This window comes from Lathyrus oleraceus, chromosome 1 (genome assembly GCF_024323335.1).
Source record: "Lathyrus oleraceus cultivar Zhongwan6 chromosome 1, CAAS_Psat_ZW6_1.0, whole genome shotgun sequence".
Classification (NCBI taxonomy): Eukaryota; Viridiplantae; Streptophyta; class Magnoliopsida; order Fabales; family Fabaceae; genus Lathyrus; species Lathyrus oleraceus.
In genome coordinates, this window is record NC_066579.1 from 379,429,476 (window position 1) to 379,435,658 (window position 6,183).

The following is a 6,183-nucleotide window of genomic DNA, read 5'->3' on the forward strand; positions in this document are numbered from 1 at the left end:
TGTTTACTTATTTATAATATAAGAGAATTAGCTCCCGCTTCTTGACAATATTGTCGTATCTATCACAACAAAACCCTAGCACACGTTTTATCTCTTCTTTGTTATTAGCTCTCACTTCATACATAAAGATATTCTTTTTCTTCCTTGTTTGAGAGTTTATGTTTTTTTTGTATGTTGTTATAATTTTATGTTGTTGTTGTTGTTGTTGTTGTTGTATTTTCTGATTTTAGATCTTTCTGTCATCATGCATAATGGGAGGAACAAAATTATCCACGAGATTTAGGTTACAAAAGAGGTTATTGATATGGTGGAGTTATGGTTGGACAAAGCCAATGAAGCCGAATCTGTTAGGGAACACATTACTATTGTTGAACTTTCTGATGGAACGATCTATACGAAGATTCGTTTATAGAATCTTAACCCTGAAAAAATGAAGAAGGTAGAAGCTATTATGAATGACCTTATGAATCTGAATGTAACTGATTCTGAATCAGATGAAGATCCTGAGAACTGCACGAATTCAACTAGGCATGAAGATTGAAGACCTTGTTATGTTTTACATGATTTATTGTTAGTTGTTATTGTTGTTGACAAGTTTTTGATTTGTTGTGGTTTTTGTTACTTGTTATGTTAAAGTGTTAATGGTAGTTATGTTGCTAGTTATGTTACAATGTTATGGTAGTTTTTTTGTTTGTTATGTTAATGGTAGTACTACTGGTTGTTATTGCTTGTTATATTATAATGTTAATGGTAGTTATGTTGTGGTTGTTGTTGCTTGTTATGTTATAGTGTACTACTTATTTATGTTAACATGCCACTTTTTGTTGTGACATGATTTACTTACCTAATGCTTTGTTGTTGCTTGTTATGTTATAGTATTAATGCTAGTTTATATTTTCAAAACACATTAACTCATATTATGGGTGTTTCATAAATGCTTTGTTTTGCTATGGATAAACAATACAAGAAGTATGAATCAATTTTGGAAGCTTCATACGCCTTGTACTTTTTTTCATGTCAGCACAAAGTATATCAACTTCAGATCATTCCACAAATATTTTCAATAAAATGTATGTTGTTTATGTTTTGTTAATGTATATGTTATTATTGAGTTTATTATAATGTATGTAAATTGTTTGTTTCACTCCCTTCATTGAACATGCATTCATTTGAAGTGATTTAGAAAATAATAATTTGAAAATTAAGTTATATATAAAATGCAACTTAGATCAAACATGATTTTTGAATTACATCCATCTCGTGATTAATCTATATCGCTCTTTAACACGTAGAACTTGGTTTATTGCCCCAAATTCTTCAAAGAAATTGTTCATTCTCTATTAATTTATATTGCAAAACATCAAATTTTTTGAGAACTTGGATCATCTTCATCGTTATCATCATGATAATCTTCATCATTGATTAAAAGATGATGTTGATAGCGATGATGGTGATCCCGAATTAGTTAACATATTGACGCTTTGCAAAATAAATTAGAAATGAACCGCTGCTTTGAAGAATTTGGGGCATTGAATCAAATACTACATGTTAAGAAGCAAGAGATGAATTACGGTATGAATTCAATTTGAAAAAGAGTGGTTCCTTTAAGTTATTTTTCAAGAATAATTTAATTTTTCAAGTTATTATCTTCTACATCAAGTTTTATGATTGTATATGTTTAGTGAGGTGTAAGGAAAAACAAGTGATCTACATAATTTATAATAAACTCAGGGTACTTTTCACAACGGTTATATTCTAAAATCATGATGAAATGTTAATTGTTTCCAAATAAATTGTTGTTGCGACTGGGTTTCGAACCAATGATCTTAATATATATATCAACGATTGTTTAATATAACCGTTGTGATAGGTAGCATGCTACCTTGCTTACAACAACAGTAACATGCCCGTTATAGAAACCACCATACATACAACCACACGCTACATAACAATGGACATGCAACCGTTATTATATGTGTTTCGTAACCGACATTATATGTGCTTTTCGTAGTAGTGCATATGAGTCGTTATCATTGTCATGAGTCACATAGCATGAATGAAATGTATGTGTGATATGACTATGTGTGATGGTAATGTTGTTGCGTATGATGTTGATGATAATTGAGATGTTGTTGTGTATGAAGTTGATGATGATTTGGGTGTGAGAATATGATATGTTGTTGTGCATAATTGTGTATATGTTATATTATATTTTACATTCTATACCGTTTATTATTGAAATGAATTCTCATCCCTTCTGTTTGAATGTTGTCTTTACATGTGCATCGTGAAGATACTCAGAAGTAACATTATTGAAGTAAGTGGAAGGTAGCTCTTGGAGTGGCTTCCAATAGTTTGTCGCTTTCTTTAGTATGGACTTTCTCTGATCATGTAACATCAGGATGGGAACGTTTGCTTTCACTTCTTTTATTTTGTTGAAGTTGTTGTTTATGTTTGATGAGATTTTAACATTGTGGTGAGTTGGATATTATAACTCTTTTTGTTGCGTTACGAAAGTTGAAGTTTATGAGACCAAACGTCACAAGTTTCAATTTTTGTGTTTAATTGATTTAATAATGATTCCGCTGTGATGATACCTTAAGTGAAAGTGAGCATGCGATGACATGTTTTATGTGAAGTTTTGTAACCTGTGTTATGGAGCAGGATGTGTTAGTGATGTATGTGACACCCTTGTGGTTGTTATTTTAGTTAAAATATATGATGATTATATGTGTGATTTAGAAGGGTGTTACATTAGTGGTATCAGAGCAGGTCAGCCCGTTCGGCTAGGTTTTGTAATGTAGTCGAGTCCCTAGTATTTAACACGTGGATGTACACTATCAATGCATTATTTCTTCTAATGTTTATTTAATGATGTGCAGAATGGATGGAAGAAACAATCACACTATTGCTGATGCTTTAGAGTCAGTGGCTCAGGCACTACACAGACAACAAAATCGAACAGGTGATGACTTTCGTGGTTTGGGAAAATTTCATAGGAAGAATCTGCCTAACTAACCTAACTAACTCAGCTAAAACAAACAAATAAAGCTAAGTCAAAGTTATGTCAAGATACACTTCGACATTTATACTTCGACATATTGAGCATTTCGACAATAAGAGACTCTATCAGAATTATGTTTTAGCACAAAGAATTATATTCATAACATACCACCTAGTTCATTGTGTCTAAGTTATCTACATTCATCATTGTTCTTAGTCTTTTGAACACTTCAACCTACACACCTTTTGTCATGATATTTGCTATCTAATTCTCAGTTCTGCAGTGTTCCAAGTTCAGCTTCCCATTCGCTACTTGCTCTCGAAGATAATGGAACCTCATTTTAATGTGTTTACTTCTTCAATGTGATATCAGATTCTTCGCCAGAATGATCGCAAACATGTTGTCGATCTTATGGGTAATTGTACAATGATTCTTCGCTGTAATTTCTTCGACTAAATTCACCATCCATGTTGCTTGACATGCACAGAGAGAAGCAACTATGTACTATGCTTCACGGGACGACAGTGCCAATACTGGTTCTTTTCTTGAGTTCCAAGCAGTTGGTGCACCAACTAACATAAACATATAACCAGCTGTGGATTTTCTATCCTCAACATCGTTACACCAAATTTAGTCAGTGTAACTCACTAGCATGCATTCTTTTCCTTCATCAGATGTAGGAAGAATTCCATAGTCGAGAGTTCCTTTCAGATACCTTAGTATCCTCTTTGTCGTTGCTAGATGTGATACCGTTGGCTTCTGCATGAACCTACTCACCATACCTATATTGTATGCTAGATCATGCCTTGTATGACAAAGGTATCTTAACGATTCAATAATTCTTCTATATTATGTTGGGTCAACATCATCTTCCTATAAGTCTTTCGACAATTGCAATTTTGGTTCAACAGGTGTCAAAGTCGAATTGCAGTCTTCTATCTTAAATCTATCGAGTATCTCGTTTGCATATTGATCGGAAAAATAGCAAGTGTACTATTTTGCCTGTTATAGTAATAAAGGGGAGATTTCTCAAATGTCGATCTCAAGGACTGCAAGTTAATATTGAGTTCAATTCATCGTTCAATTAAACAAAAATTATAATTGGGGTTTTTAAATTCAAATTGTAAAACTAAAAGCAAAAGAAAATAATACTGTAAATATAAGGGTCTGTAAGGTAAGAGGAACAATGCCACGAAACGTGTATGATTTATCCCTGTAACAACTCTGAGTCACTATTGCATCAACAAATATCAGTTACTACCAGTTCTCAAGGGTTTTTTCTCCCAAGTCCTTGGTGAGAAAACCTTTAATCATTTTACCCTAATTTCTATGTCCATAGGCAATTAGGGTGAAGTTAAGCTTTATTAGATCAAGAATGCTCTAATTCCTACAGGGTATCCCTAGTCCTAGGTGATATCTACTGCAGAGTAACCTTATGAAAACCTTACCAATAGCGGTCCAGCCTAATTGATAACCATAAAACAATCTCGATTGGTCCAAAAGAGAAAGCATTAAACACATCAAAAGGTTACCGTAAGAATAATATTATAAATGCAATCATAAACTCATAGTCATTATAATTCTAAATCAGGGACACCCCCTAGCATTAGGGGTTTAGCTACTCATATTGTTCAAAACAATTTCAAGAATAAAAATACACATTACAAGTAATTGGATGACTTGGATCTTCAATCGCTTCCGCTCATGAAAACCTTCCGCTCTCCAAATTCCTTGATCTCTGCAATCCTTGATCGTCTGACAATTTTGTGTTTGCCTCGTTCCAAGATCCCCTTTTTTTCAATTGTAGAAACTCTCATAATATAGTGAAAATCCCTTGGCATAAGGTGGAAATCTCCAAAACATCCCTGCAGCTTAAGCCCGGTGAAAAAGCCCAAAAACTGGAAAATTAACGTTTTGGGCTGACACTGGCCGTGTCAGGCTGACACGGGCCGTGTCAGCTGGCACGGGCGGCCGTGTCAGGCCACTATTTTGGGCATTACTTGTTCTTTCTTGGACTTCCTCCTGACACGGCCCGTGTCAGGTGACACGGGTGGCCGTGTCAGACCTCATGAACTAGGAAATCTTTTTTTTTCGCATGCCAGAACTTTCCACTTTCTCGCATTGAATCCATTGGATCTTCTCCGTGGACCTGGATGGCATAAACACGACAACCAAAACGTAAAATCACGAAAACACAAAATAAAACTGACAATTAATAAAATTGCTTAAATAACTTACAGGAATGAAAATTAACTTTAAAGGTACCATAATGCGTACACAGTGTCTCAATATCCTTGGTTTCTTGTCGGATAAGCAACGAAAACATAGTGAAAATGGTGACCAATCACAACCACAAACTTAGCTCATTGCTTGTCCTCAAGTAATGTCCTATACGACAAAGTGGTCACTTCCCAAAATTTGTATTCTTACCATGATACTGCTGAGATCTTTCGCAAACGCCTTCACTCTCCCTTTTATAGTTCTTTCTTTTCCTAATGAGTTTTCTGCCACACTTCCTCATCGAGGTGCCGCTTCACCTGTCAGCTTATATCACACTCTCACGAAGTCTCTCGGGGTTAAAGTGTTTTCACTCCCAATTCAAAATATGCAATATCAACTCATAAGTTTGAATAGTTTCTCCTTTCGTATCAACTACACACAACACACACTTTTTGAGGTCTTTCGGGTTGTAACAAGGCTTGGGTTATGGTGTGGTAAATACAAACAAAAAGGAAAACAAGTGGTTTTGGATTCAGAGCCAATGTTAATATTCTTTTCACTATGTTTTATTCTTTTCTTTGTCAATTGCTCAATTTTTCTTTGATATTCTCCCTTTTTTTTCAACTGAGTTCTCTTCCTTCGGTGGGTGCTTCTTTCGAATACATTTCGTTTTCTCAAAAAAAAAATTATGATCGTTTTTCTTCCTTTTTGTTTCGTACTCACCTTGGTTTTTGATACTTATGGGGTTTACCCCAAATTTAGAATTTAACACAGCTTAATGACATCACATTGACTCTAAACAGGGTAAGGAAGTGTTTTGGGTCGCGGGTTACATTTATGTGGTTAGACAAACAAAGAGTACATGCTCAAATGGGGTTAACAAGGGATAACATTAACGAGATGGCTAGAAAGGCTCAGGGCTATAATCAAATAACGTGCCTCGATGTGTGTATACATGC